The following is a 15,289-nucleotide window of genomic DNA, read 5'->3' on the forward strand; positions in this document are numbered from 1 at the left end:
TAAAGTGCTTTACATATGTTATCTGAGTTGATCATAAGAATAACTCTAAAGCAGGTGCTACTTTATCCTCATTTTTGTTTGTTTTTGTTTTTACAGATTTAGAAACTGAGACCTAAATACTTTGAGTGACTTGCCCAGAGTCACAGAACTTGCGTCTGAGCAAGATTAGAATTTACAACTTCTTACTCAGAGCTCTGTGCACAGCAAAAACAAACTGGTGCAAGGAAGGCTGGTGCCTTGGAAGTGTCACTTACACTGAGTCTTGTAGGAAGTTAAAGATTCTATGAAGAGGATGTAAGGAGTGAATGGATTTTAGCCAAGAAGTAGAGTCAGTGAAAAAAGCAAGGAGAAGGAAGGAGCAATGAGAGGTGGAAAAACAGCTAATAGGCCTGTTTGACTGAAATAGAGAGTTCATGAAAATATTTAACATGAAATAAATCTAGAAATAAAGAAAGGAGCCAGACTGTAGAGCATTTTAAATGCAAGGCTCTAGAGTTTTCATTTTATCCAAGGGAAAAGAGAGAGAGTCATTGATTTTTGAGCAGGCAAATGTCATAGTTAGACTTGTATTTTAGCAATATTAATTTGGCAGCTGTGAGAAAGAAAATCCTATAATCCTCTCTCTGGTAGGGTTAAACAGTATCTTTTAATTCCAGTCATTTCCTGATTATAAGATTATATTCCCTCTCAAAACATATCAGGGTGCTGAATTCCTGCAAAGAGCCTAAGAGGTTTATTGACAGTTACATTTGCCAGAAAAGGACAGGAACTTGGAGGACAGAATGAGGCTTTGAGTTGCTGGGTGATTGTCTCACCTCTACTTTAATTGCTCCTCTTCTTCTTGCCTTTCCCTAATAAATCTTTATTTTTTTTTTGCAGGCACACACACACACACACACACACACGCAAACAAAACAAATTTTTTAAAAAATCAGGTCCGTAGTACTTGAGAGTTCGAGGGAAGTTATTGGGCCTTAAATAAGCATTATGGTTTTTTGTTTCTTATTCTAAGTTTAGAAGGGGATCATAGAATCATAGTTCTAGAACAGGACAGCTTATTCAAGATGAAATGTAAGCCCCTCATTTTATTGATGAAGGAACTAAAGGCCAGAGAGTGATGTCCCCAAGTTTGCAAAGTTAGTAATTGTAATAATCAGAAATGATACTCAAGTGGGTTTACTTTATGTTGAACACTCTTTCTTTGTACACAACACTCCTGTTCTGAGTCTTTGCTCAGCATCTTTCTCATTCCTGGAATACTTTTCCTAATTACCTGTGCTGTTTAGCTTCTTTACCTGCCTTCAAGTCTCAGTTCTAATCCCACCTTCTGGAGAAGACATTTCCTTATCCTACTCCTTCCCACCTTCAGCTGCTCGTCCCTTCCCTTTCAGATTACCATCCATCTATCCAGTATACATTTTATACATACCTATTTATTTACATGTTGAGTGCCCCATTAGAATGTGAACTCCTACAGGAGAGGGACTTTTTTAGATTTTCTTTGTATTTTCTGTATTTAGGTACTGCTGAGCAAGTGTTTAATTAATGCTTCTTAATGACACTACACCCCAGAGACTTTGATCCTGTTTGCAGAATGAATTGAGTTCAAAAAAACATACTAAATGCCTGTTAGTTCTAATTAGTTGGCTGACTTGACTTGTCTTTAAAAAGAACTTAGCCCATTGAGTTTAAGACCAAGTTTTGAGAGCTCATTCTCTTTTTATGAAGAGGATGTTATGGGCTGAGTTTTGTTTTTCAAAATCTGAGAACTAGTATGTGAGCCCCTGCTGTTCCTATTAAAAGAGATGAAGTTTAAGAGAGAGAAAGGGGTGGAGAGGAGAGAAATACACAAAGACAGAGACAGAGAAACAGAGACAAAGATAAACACAGAGACAGAGATAGACTCAGGTAGACACAGACACTGATAGAGATGGACCCAGACCCAGAGACAATGAAATTATGGCAGAGTCCACTTTCTCCGTTATTGGAAAGAAGCAGCATCTCAGCTAAAGCCCTGCAATAAGAATCCTTCAAGGGAAAGAAAGAATACAAACAAGTTGTGCCATATGACTGTGAGAGGATACTATTGTGCCCTAAGACATGACAAGTAGGCTAATTAAAAAAAAACACAACATGAAAAGACCTATATGGAATTATGAAGAGTGAAATGAGCAGAACCAAGAGAACATTATATATAGCAACAGAAATATTGATTGAAGAATGACTTTTATGTGCACCTCCAGAGAAAGAACAGATAAAGAGAAACAAGCAAGGTATCATTCAACATATACAAATATCTTTGCTAACTGATGCATTCTTTAGTGCAGGGAAAGAAGGGAGGGTGGGAGATAACTGGGAATTTTAATGTAAAAAAAACAAATTAATTGATTTTAAAAAAAGAAAGACTGTAAGGAAATAGAGATTTCTACCGCTGCTAGTATTTATTGAGCTGGAATAACAGTTAAGATCCCACATGGAAGTAGATCCAATAAGATTATCACCAGAAGATATTAACTGCCTTATATCAATGAAGTTGTGTGTTATTCTTCCATGTATGTTCTTTGGATCTATTATATTCACTATATGTGTGACCTATATGTATACAACTTTTAAACTGATAGTGTATATATTTATGAGACGATATTCAAGGAAATGGTAAAGAAGAATATTTTGTTATTATTTTTCTTACTTTACTATTTCAATCTAATACCATTTGTTTGTAATAGCCACACTCTTTGGATGACAAGTAAAAGTAAACTCAAAGTGGGGCATTTTTAGTAATGATTTTAAGTGAATGTGGAGGCACAACATATTTGGAACCTAGGATGGTTGTGTTTTTTGTTTGTTTTTTTTTTCCCCATCTAGAGGTAAGTTAAGTTTTACAAGGATTTGCAAGAAGCCATGTCTTTGGGCAGGATTTTCAGTTGGACACTTGGAATCTTGGGAGATTCCTGATGCCCTGCAAGGGCATGAGTCCAATCATTAGTTGGGCTGTGCCCTATATAAGGGAGGGAGAAACTGAACCCACTGACTCATTCTGGAGCCAGGGAATCCAAGGTGGTGGGGACAAACCTTTCTCTCCTCAATTCATTAATCAAGTCAAGAATCAACCAGCATACCTGAAAGTTACAGGATTACTGCTGAACTTTTGGGTCAATTATCAGCATCCATCAAATTACAACAGAAGATTTATCCATCTAAATATCTTCATTCAATCTGCTATTTAATTCATCTATAGGCAGGCAGTGTCCACCAAAGCAGGCCAAATAAGGCCAGTGGGCCTTTCTGACCCAGCTCAGCTTTCAACATTCTGAAGCTGTTAGGTCATATATTTTGAGCTAAGATTAGACTTCATTTATGGATTCCTAAAACTCTCTTCCCTTCTCTCAGTTTCCCTTGTTGTTTGATTACCTCAAGTAAAATATTTGTTTTTAAAACTCAAACCAGTTACTGACCTTTGTTGATTGGCCTGGCAACAAGACAGCTTCAAAGGAGTTTTAGGGAATTTAAAGGGATAGAATGGGATCCATCTTTACTCTGAGGTTGAGATTAAGTACCATCATCAATATTAGTAGTCAGATGTGTTATTGATTGTCATTAATAATCTAATAACACTGATATAGTTATTATCAGTTAACCATCGACTGATACCAGGAGACTAGTCTTCCTGAGAAATCATACTGTGATTGGTTGAGGGAATTCTATCAAGGAGTCTTGAATTAACCACACTGCTTTGTGAAGGGGCAGCTTGAGCCCAGTGGTCATGTGTGGCTTAGACTTAATAGGACTTAACAAAGGAATCTTCTTGGAAGCAGATAGATTAGAGAAAAAAAGAAACAAAAATATAATTTACATATGAAATATATATGTGTACATATACATATAGCACTTCATTTAGCAAAACTTAATATGTATGTGTGTGTAATAGGAACATAATAGAAAGAGCTCATAAAAGCTTGTGAGAACCAATTGTTAAATTGCCAATCTGAACATTTGTACCACAGAAATCAGCAAATTCTATAAATTAGAGCTTGATTTAAAAAATTATCTAGGTTTAAAAACATGATAAAGAAAATTTTAATATGCAGATTAAAATCTCACTTCAGAGAATTACTGTGTGACCTGAGTCACTTTGTAGTCACTTAATCTCTGTTAGCCTCAATTACCTCAGCTGTAAAACGGGGACGATAATAGCCACTACCTCTCAGAGTTGTTGGGAAGATCAAATAAGAAAATATGTTAAGGTTAGTCTGACTTAGTGAGGAAGGAGCCATGAATAAAACTCAGAAGAGATGCTTCTGTTCTCTGCTAAGGTCATGTGTAAGATTGGGGTTGTTTTGTGAGCTGGAGGTGGTTATCTGTCTAAGAATGAGATTTGTGCAGGGGGGATGGGAAAAGGAGGAGCCGAGGAAGGAGTGGCTGACAGTTGGTGATGGTGATGGCTGAGACAGGGAATTCTGGGAGATTCTCTGGGGGAGAAAGAAGAGAAGAGGTCTTCCAGAGAAAGACTGGGAGAGGAAGGAGGTGGACATTCCAACTCAGATCCAGTCCTGAGGGCTTCCTGAGGATCTTTCTTTGCACATTGAAACCCCTATTCCCTGGTCAAAGGCATCCCATTGCTCCTTACCCAGCAAGACTTCAACAACGAGTCAGCTAAGTTTTGGGACTCCATTTTGGGAGCCATCTCTTAGGCTCCTTCTACCATTACCCAACCTTGCTGAGAGACCCTTTCTGGTCTAACTTACAATGATAGAAAAGGATAGAAATAGAAACAGAAGGAGAAGGGACAAGGGGGGAGACACTTAGAAGTGGGAACCCCAAAGATTCCCACCTGAGTGACAGCCCCCTTGGAAACAGAGAAGGCACCCCCAAATCCCTCTGCCCTTCACCTCTTTTCCTATCCCCTAAATTGCAAATATATATTTTAAATCCTTACCTTCTGTCTTGGAGTCAATACTTGAGTTCCAAAGCAGCCACACCTGTGAACAAATGAGCATATTAGATGATAGAACCTTCTGGGAAATAGGGGTTTTACTTATGAAGATGCCTAAAACTTGCCGATCTGCTTTGCTTTAAACCTGTGATTTCATATCTCCACATTCTGTACATTATAAGATAGAGAAATTTTGATTCATTATTAGATATCAGAGTTAAAATTAATTCAGGTCTTTCTAGGGCAGCAAGCTTAGGTGCAATGTCTGCCTGCTGATTTGCCCTAGACAGAGTCAGTCCCTCTTGTATGAACAGAACAATGAACAACAGCCAAGGCTACAGGTAGCTGAAGAGCAGAGTGCAGTTTTTTAATGATGTCTGCATTTCCAATGATATTTCCAGCAGAAGTCAGAAAACCCCTCTGTATCCAGTGCATCCAAATACCACGACAAACCCCCAAAGAGTACCTCGAATCCATGTAAATTGTAGCTTTCTTTCCCTTACCAAAAATACAATTTTTGGAGGGTCAGCAATCCTGTTCCCTAAGTACTAAAAAAGAAAGTAATGAAGCTCACCAGATTATATTGTGGTCTATTACAATTGCAATGCCAATGTAGCATTTGCCATCCATTATAAAAGAAACATCAGTGTGTAGAATGAAATCAGGGTTTTCTAAAGGTGTGTCACAGAGATCATTATGGGACTTATGAGCCATGCCCACTATTGAAACAGAGTTACATAGTAGTTCTCCAGAGACTGGAAAATTAGGAAGCAATGTTGCAGGATTAAGACTGTATAGCATTTAAGAGTAGTATTTTCATTCCTTAATGTAACTATCTCATATCTAGCAGGTCCCATAATGATCTCTCCAACTGCAAGTGCCTGAAGGCAAGGTGGTGTTCCAGTAGCCATTACATGCAGAGAAATAAGGTACTGGGCATTGTATGTATCCCAAGACTTGAGTCAAAACTCCAGAATCTATTCTCCTCTTTTCATGTACAAGCAGAGTAAATAGATTTTTATAGTCTGTAATTCCTAGAGCAGGGGGAGACAGAATGCCTTGTTTTAATTCTGTGAGAGCTGACAACTGTTGGGAATCTAACTGAAGTGGTCCAGGGACTGAATTTTTTCATCAGAATTACAAGGAACTTAGTAATTTCCCCATAATGGGAGGCCCATTGTCAATACAGCCCTGTTGCCCCCAAAATTACTCTTAGCTGCCTCTTAGAAGAGGAAACAGAGAGTTACTGAATAGCTTCAATATCCTTAGGGAAAATAGAGAGAGCTCCAGCGGGTAAAATGAAGCCCAAATATTCCACTTTTGGAAGACATCACTGAACATTTGACTTAGAAAACTTGTGACCTCTCCTATGAAGGTCTAATGGAGATGCCTACTACCTTCCTGACATGTTGGTGAATCTGGAACCACTAAAAGCAAATCATCAACTTACTGGACCAGAGTAGAGCCCTTAAAAATGAGTTGCCAAATTCTACTTTAAAATTTGAGAGAACAAATTTGGATTCAACATATCCCTGAGGTCACCTTGTTTATGTCCACTTGGAATCTTTCCAGGTGAAAACAAATTATTTTCCTAGAACTGATATGATCAGGAATGGCAAAAAAAATGTAGAACACACATTTATGGCTATAAAATAAGTAGTTTCTCTAGGGATTAAGAAAATGATGGTTGCAGGATTTGTAGGATTCCTAGGTATGACGTGTGAATTAACTGCATGCATATTTTTTTTCAAACTGATAAACAGGCTTCCCATCTCAGTCGGTAATAGGCTTTTTTCCTGGGAGAATTGGTGAATTTTATTCAATTTCATGAAATTATTATCCCTTACTAGAGTAATCAATTATTGGGGATCTCCCTTCAATAACTTCCTTCATTAAAGGGTATTGAGGAATGGAAGATGGGCAGGGGGCATCTTTTGTCTTAATCTGAGCAAAAACAGCTGACAAGCAGGTCTACATCAAAAAAGGATGAAGTCCAGAAAAATGCAGGGATATATGCCGGAATTTCAAAAGAAAGAGCTATTATCTCCTGACTCTCAGGAAGAAGGACAAGGAACAAAGTCAAAAAGTCTGCTCTCTGCTAACTAAAATCTTAATCTATATTTTCCTATAACACTTCCTAATAGATTTCTATACAAATCAGGCATTAAGAATTAATGTTCTAAAGAAAAAGGACCCATGTTGATAATGTAAAAATAAAGCTTACTAACATTTTGATGCTTCTCTGACACTAACCACATTCAAAAGACCAATGGAGTTACATTCAGAATTGGGTTTGCTCACTAACACCAACTGGAAGGACACAATGATAATAAATATTACCAATTGTAAGGGCCAGATCAGATTCTCTACTAAGGGAAGGGGAAAAAACTAGAATAACACATCAAAACATTGAGGTCTGGAAAGGAGTAGATCTCACTTTCAGACTCCAAAGTCCTTTCCCCTTTGTCATATGTTTACAAATCACAATTCCTCTGGCTATTTCTCTGGTATCCCCCACAGTGACAACAGTTCCCCTAAGGGGCACAATGGTTTACCTCATAAGAATTATGAGCCCTGTTAGACTCTCTATTATTTATCTACTTTTTGTTTCTAAATTACTGATTTTTCCTTCTACAATTCATCACTGCATGACCTGGCCTGCCACAGAAATAACACTGTATTGAACCTCTATCTATTAGAGTCTTTATAACATTTCAAAGGGACTATCAGTTCCTCAACTACAGATATTAAAATAGGAGCCAAGATAGATTTCTCCCTTTTCCTGTCCTGTTTAATTCTGTTCAACTTTCACCTTTCTTCTCTCTCACACCCTTCAAAAACATATATAGCTATACTAACCCAGGTTGAACAATGTCTTTCAATTTTTAAAAATTATTTTGGATGAGTGGTTCACAAAATGGTGCTGATGTGATACAAGCATCAGTGGTCTTAATATGATCCAAATCAATGTATCTTTTAACTGCTTTGTAGACTTGATCATAAAATTATTTGGAAGCTCATTTTCTTTCTGACTAGCATATTCAAATTTTTATCAATTTTATAAGTGGAGATTCCTTTCAACAATACCTTCCCAGCCTCATATAACTTCACATAGTCCTCAGGTTTATTGGCATCCCATTGCAGTTTCCATAATGGCTGATATTCAGTATCCTCTTTTTCAGAGTTATTGGTGGCCTCAAAAATTTCTTGTCTTTTAGATCTATTATATCACCCAACTTGGATTAAAATTCCAAAAAATGGGCTAAAACCTTCGAGAACAATGATTGGTTCTAATGCTGGGCATGTCCTCTCCCTCATGTTGAAATCTGAGGGGAGAATGGGACATGATTTCTTAATATCACCACTCTTTGATCATGTGGGGCAACTTTCCTCAGAGTAACTATGACCTTAGGGGAGTCATCATTTTCCACTATTCAATATAAAGGCTGGGTGGAGACTGAGTAGACAAAATGAGGAGAAAGAGAAGGAGGAGGCTCTGGGTGAGATAGGATGTAGAGAGTGGGTGGGTGGGTGGGGAAATAGAGGCAGGAACAGAGCCAGTGGGTGGAGGAAGAGCAGAGGCAGAATGAAGAGGTGTGGTCACAGAGGGTTGATTGTACCTTTGGGGGAGGATGGCTTCAGTAGGCGAAGACAGGACTAGAAGGTAAAGCCTTAGGAGGTGGGAAGGAACAAGGGCCAGAGCAGTGAAAATAAATTTTGAAAAGGTCTGAGTGAATGGAATGTGAAGGGGAAGGAGGGGCAAAGGAAACTTTGGGAAGGGTCACTGAAAAGAGGAAGTGGGAATAGAAGGCTAGACAAGCTAAGATAATGGCAGAGAGACTAGATGAAAAAGATGTGAAAAAGCAATAGAAGACTGGTTAAAAGCTTGGATCCTTGTTTGAACCATTGAAGATTCATCAAGGAGCAAGGCCAAATGTACCAGTAATCTAATTCTTGGGATTGTTATTTCCAAAAGCTAATTTTACCTCTTTTAAAATCTTAAAATCAGAAAACCCATATCAAGGCCAGGCGAAAACAGTCTTAGACTATGTTTTACACAAGTTAATGACTTCTTTTCTAATCATGCCTGGATTATTTGGCATCCCTCCCCCCCCCCCAAAAAAAAGCAGTTTATGTAAAGGGCTTTCATTTGGGGTATTGTGAGAAGTTCCCATTTTCAAACTAAGAACTCTCAAAAGAAGAAAAAAATCAGGTTATAAACTGTTTAAATCTCCAACTTATCCCTTTCCCTAAGGGTCACATGGTTCTTGGTGTCTAGTTATCACACTCATTTTGGTGCACCTTCAATCAAAAAAGAGAGATAGAAAAACACCTTGAAAATACATATGAAAAATAGTCATCTTACCCAGAGCTTCTCTTTGATCATTTTGGTTTCTCAAGAACTCAGAACTTATAAACAAAAAATGTCTACTCTTATGTATAAAATAAAAATGCTCAGAGACTTTTTTGGAGCAGCTTTGGGCTAACCATTAGTCTGACCATTCTCAATTTTCTGCTTTGTTCTCATTTGTCTGACATCATACAACACCATTCAAAATCCTTGTTAATATAGAAAGCTGACTTTCTATAATGATCATCGCATTTTGAGTCAACAATTGTACCTGTGACATTTAGAGGTGTGATTGATTTTGATCTTTCTTACTGCCCATATATCATTGAAATATGTGTATACTACAACATATGCATACATATATATCTATATACACATCTATTATTGTTCATAAATCATATAGCTTGCAAAGACCCTTTTTTGATGAGTGAGAGCACTTCAATATGTCAACTTTAAACTATTTTTTCAAAAGTTCCTCCTTGATCCATTCATTTTTAGTAAATGTTTAGGACTTCTTTCTTCATTGAAAGATTGTACTAGATATTCCAGATTTATTAATATGTTAAGATTTTGTTATGTTGTTACTTTAGGAAACCAAGCTGCTTAAAAAAAATTTTGGTTTTTGAAGAGTCAAGATGGTGGGTTAAGAGCAGCAAAACCTGAGAGCTCTTTGACTATTCTTCCATACTAATCCCTATATCAATTCCTAGGAAGAAGCTCTTTTAAAAACGCTTCAAAAAAGTTAGAAATATAAACAACAACAAGTTGGGAGTCACAGAGCGATCTTGTTGAATGCAACTTGAAGAGTAGGCAGAGAGAGTCGATTTCCATGGTATAAGGGAAAAATAAAAAATTAGACTAGACTAGCTGAAACTACTTCCCCCACCTACTGCTCTGAGACCTGAGATCAGATGCAGGTTGACTGTGGGATTCCAGGGCAAAGGCTGCAACTGTAATGGAGTACTTCAGATTCACTATGCAAGGAACAAGTTTCTTTCCACAGTTGGCAGGGAGGAACTTGGATAGAGTGGCATCTTGTTGGGCACCCTTGGCCTCTGCTTTAGCTGTCTACACTGAAGATTTTACCCCACATCAGATTAGTTCAGCAGGTCAGCTCAACAAATCTAATCCAGTATACCAACAGAGGAAAGAAAGAATGAAGATTCCCTCCAGGGAAGAGCAAATAAAACACCCAGGTCCAGTAAACAAATAGAGGAGACAGTTCATATTGTGTGTGTATTGGGGGTATAGAAAAAATATGAATAAACAGAAAAAAAGAAGTAAGTAACAATTGAAAGCTTCTATGGGGATAAAGAACAAAGGAAAGTACCAACAGAGGATGATAGGATCCAAGGAACTCTAAGAAAAGTCTAAAAAAAAAATTCAAGAGAATTGGACTCAGGCCCTGGAGGAGCTCAAAAAATAATTCAAAAATGAAATGATAGGTTGAAAAAATGAGTAAAGGTAAATAGCTTAAAAACCAAAATAGGTAATCTAGAAACAAAGGCACATGAATTAAAACAAGAAAACTATGTCTGAAAAGCTAGAATTGACCAAATAGAAAATGAGACAAAAAAGTTGAAGGATAAAAAGAATGACTTGAAAAGAAGAATGGACCAAAAAGAAAAAAAGGATCAAAAGGTCATTGAAAAAATTCAGTCTTTAAAAATTAGAATTGGGCAATTAGAAGCTAATGATATCATTAGATATCAGGAAACAATAAAACAATATCAAAAGAATGAAAAAATAGAAGAAAACATGAAATACCTCATTAAAAAAAAACAATTGCCCAGGAAAATCAATCCAGGAGAGTCAATGTAAGAATTATTGGACTACCTGAAAATCATGACCAAAAAAGAAAAAAAAAACTGGACATCATATTACAAGAAATTATCCAAAAAACTCTCCTGATATCCTTGAACAAAAGAATAAAATAGAGATAGAAAGAATCCATAGATGGGATTTCCAAAGGTGGAACCAAGATGACACAGTAATCCAGAGCATCTCTGGGCCACCATAAGAATCCTCTCTGATCAAGATGAAAATATCACCACAAAATGACTACAGGAGTAAAAGAACCAATAAGGAGACAGAATGAAACAACTTTCAAGAAAAGAAAAACCCAAAAGGACATCTGGGGAATGGAGGGTGAGAGGAGAGCAGAGATAGCAAGAAGCTGTAGCGAGGAGAGAAGAATAAGCCAAGAGCAAGCCACACCCCACAACCCCACTTCTGCTGACCAAGATTCTGGAACCTATGCCCAAGCCAACATCTAGATCCTGAGATCCTGCCTGGACAAATAATCCTACTAGCCAACACACACCCCTTGAAATTTTAAACCTGTGGAGAAGTCCAGAACCCAAGCCTAGGTAATTCTAGCCTGGGCTTGAGATAAGGACTTAGTTCATACTTTGGGGTGGTTGATAGTTCTAAGTATTGATCTTTTTGCCTAAAGCTCAAGGTAAAGTTCTAAGACAGGATATTCAAGGTGTGTCTGATTGGATCAAGTACACAGCCCCTGACCTGATCGAGAACAGAGTGAGATCAAAAGCTTACACCTAAGCCTGAGGCAAGTCATTAAGCTATCATCATCTCAAGGGTCAATTGAATCATCAAGGGGGAGAGGGCTCTTGGAGCTCTAAGCCCTCAGACTATCACATCCTCAAGCCCACCTATAATTAGAGAGGAAAATGAGCAAACAACAACAACAAAAAAGGATGTAAAGCTAAAGATTTTTTTATGGAGATAAAGAACAGGATAAAGACAGAGAAGGGGACAGTGAAAGCAAAGGAAATACACACAAAGTCCAAAAGCAAAGTATGGATTAGACACAGATTCTGGAAGAACTCAAACAGGGACTTTGAACACCAATTAAGATTTTACATTTTGTAATTTTTTTCTAACTCTTGCTTGGTTTTAAAATCTTTCCTTTCCCAGAGATCTGACAAGTATATTATTCTGTGTTCACTTAATTTATTTACAGTTTCCGGCTTTATATTCAAGTCATTCAGTATTCTGAATTTATCTTGGTGTAGGGTGTGAGATGTTGATCTAAACCTAATCTCTTCCATATTGTTTTCCAATTTTTCCAACAGTTTTTGTCAAATAGTGGATTTTTGTCCCAAAAATTGGGCTCCTTGGGTTTATCATACACTGTCTTGCTGATGTCACTTACCCTGAGTCTATTCCACTGATCCTCCCTTCTGTCTCTTAGCCAGCACCATTTTGTTTTGATGACCCCTGCTTTATAGTATAGTTTAATATCTGGTACTGCTAGGCCTCCTTCCTTCACGTTTTTTTTTTCATTATTTCTCTTGATATTCTTGAGCCTTTATTCTTCCAAATGAACTTTGTTATAGTTTTTTCTAATTCAGTAACAAAAGCTTTTTGGTAGTTTGATAGGTATGGCACTAAATAGGTAAATTAATTTGGGTAGGATGGTCATTTTTATTATATTAGTTCTTCTTGCCCATAAGCCCTCAATGTTTTTCCAGTTGTTTAGATCTAGTTTTAATTGTTTGGAAAGTGTTTTGTAGTTGTGTTCGTATAGGTAAATGTGATGATATGGAAAATCATGTATGTGAGATATGATATGTATGCATATGAATGACAAGTAAAAAATCAATCAAGGGCTGAAAAAGAAGGTTACACTGAGAAAATGGGAAGGGAGAGGTAGAATGGGATAAATTATATAACATAAAGAGGTAAGAAAAATCAATACAGAGAAGAGAGGATAAGGATGGTGACAGGCAATACTTAAACCTTACTCTCTTTGTAACTGGCTCAGACAAGGAAAAAGTGTATACTCAGTGAGGTAAAGAATTCTATCACTTTATAGAGAAGAAGGGGAACAAGACAAGGGAAGGGAGTGGTAATTGAAGGGAGGGGAAAGTGCAGGGTTGACAAAAAGCAAAAAAACTAGTGAGGAAGAACAGAGTGAAAGGGAATAGAGCAGGAGCTAAAGGAGATAATACTATAGAGAGCAATGCACAGTTAATAATCATAATACTAAATGTGAATGGGATGAACTCACACATTAAATGGAAGAGAATAGCAGACTGGATTAAAAACCAGAATCCTGCCATGTGTTCTTCACAAGAAACATATTTGAGGGAGAATGACACAGAGATTCAAGGTAAAAGACTGGAACAGAATTTATTATTCATCATCTAAAGTAAAAAAATAGCAGAGGTAGTAATCATGATATTAGACAAAGTCAAAGTAGAAATTAATCTGATTAAAAGAGATAAGGAAGGAAACTACAATTTGCTAAAGGGTACTATAAATATGAAATAATATCAATACCAAACATTTATGCACCAAATGATATATCATCTAGATTTCTAAAGGAAAAACTGAAGGAACTCAAGGAGGAAATAGATAGTAAGACCTTATTTGTGGTAGATTTCAAACTTTCTCTTTCAGAACTAGATAAATTGAACCAAAATATAAATAAGAAAGAAGTAAAAAGGGAGAGCTCACCTCTAATGAAGAGGAAATCAAGGCAATCATTAAAAAACTATTTTGCCCAATTATATGGCAACAAATATAGTAATTTAGGTGAGATGGATCAATATTTACAAAAATATAAATTGCCTAGATTAACAGTAGAAGAAATAGGATACTTAAATAATCCCATATCAGAAAAAGAATTTGAACAAGCCACCAAAGAACTCCCTAAGAAAAAATCCCTAGCACCAGATGGATTCACAAGCGAATTCTATCAAACTTTCAAAGAACAACTAATTCCAATACTATACAAACTATTTGACATAATAAGCAAAGAAAGAGTTCTACAAAACTCCTTTTATGATACAAATATGGTACTGATCCCAAAATCAGATAGATAAAAAACAAAGTAAGAAAACTACAGACCAATCTCATTAATGAACATAGAAGCAAAAAAAATATTAAACAGAATACTAGCAGAAAGACTCCAGCAAGTAATCACGAGGGTTATTCATTATGATCAGGTGGGATTTATATCAGGAATGCAAAGATGATTCAACATCAGGAAAACCATTCACATAATTGACCATATCAACAAGGAAACCAACGAAAACCACATGATTATCTTAATAGATGCTGAAAAAGCCTTTGACAAAATACAACATACATTCCTATTGAAAACACTAGAAAGTATAGGAATAGAAGGACATTTCCTAAAAATAATAAACAGTATATATCTAAAACCATCAACAAGCATCATATGCAATGGGGATAAATTAGAAGCCTTCCCAATAAGATTAGGTGTGCAACAATAATACCTATTATCACCTCTATTATTTAATATTGTACTAGAAACACTAGCAATAGCAATTAGAGAAGAAAAAGAAATTGAAGGTATTAAAATAGGCAATGAGGAAACTAAGCTATCAATCTTTGCAGATGATATGATGGTCTACTTAGAGAAATACAACTGAAAACAACTCTAAGGTACCACCTCACACCTAGCATTTTGGCCAATATGACAGTAATGAAAAACAATACATATTGGAGAGAATGTGGCAAAATTGGGACAATACTACAACCCTAGTGGAGTCGTGAATTGATTCAAATATTCTGGAAGGCAATTTGGAATGATGCCCAAAGGACTTTAAAAGACTGTATGCCTTTTGATGCAACAATACAACTAATAGGTTTATACTTCAAAGAAATAATGAAAAAGATTTGTTCAAAAATATTTATAACCACACTATTTGTGGTGGCAAAAAACTTGGAAAATGAAGGGTTGTCTCTTGATTGGGGATATATGATGGTGATACAATATTCTTGGGCTATAAGGAATAATGAACTGCTTGATTTCTATAAAAACAGAAAGACTTACATGTTCTAAAGCAGAGTGAAATGAGCATAACCAGGAGAACATTGTACACTGTAACTGAAATATTATGGGATGATCAAATGTAATACACTTTGCTACTAATAGCAATGCAGTGATCCAGGACATCCTGAGAGATTTATGGGAAAGCTATTCACTTCAAGAAAAAGAACTGGGGGAGTAG

The sequence above is a fragment of the Gracilinanus agilis genome, chromosome 1, assembly GCF_016433145.1.
Source record: "Gracilinanus agilis isolate LMUSP501 chromosome 1, AgileGrace, whole genome shotgun sequence".
Taxonomy (NCBI): Eukaryota; Metazoa; Chordata; class Mammalia; order Didelphimorphia; family Didelphidae; genus Gracilinanus; species Gracilinanus agilis.